Source organism: Triticum aestivum, chromosome 7B (genome assembly GCF_018294505.1).
Source record: "Triticum aestivum cultivar Chinese Spring chromosome 7B, IWGSC CS RefSeq v2.1, whole genome shotgun sequence".
Classification (NCBI taxonomy): domain Eukaryota; kingdom Viridiplantae; phylum Streptophyta; class Magnoliopsida; order Poales; family Poaceae; genus Triticum; species Triticum aestivum.
Genome location: NC_057813.1, coordinates 299,588,400 through 299,588,797, shown reverse-complemented (window position 1 = coordinate 299,588,797; position 398 = coordinate 299,588,400).

Genomic DNA, 398 nt, shown 5'->3' with positions numbered 1-398 from the left:
TGACTTAGCCGCGAATCCGTTCCGCCTAAGTTTGTAAAAAATCCTACCGAGTGGTGAGCCAGACTCCCACTCGGAGGCTTAGCTGCGAATCCGTTTCGCCTAAGTTATAAAAATCCTACCGAGTGGTAAGCCAGACTTCCACTCGGGGGCTTAGCTGCAGTACAAGTACTCGCCTAAGTTATAAAAATCCTGCCGAGTGGTAAGCCAGACTTCCACTCGGAGGCTTAGCTGCAGTCCAAGTACTCGCCTAAGTTATAAAAATCCTACCGAGTGGTAAGCCAGACTTCCACTCGGAGGCTTAGCTGCAGTACAAGTACTCGCCTAAGTTATAAAAATCCTACCGAGTGGTAAGCCAGACTTCCACTCGGAGGCTTAGTTGCAGTCCAAGCACTCGCCTA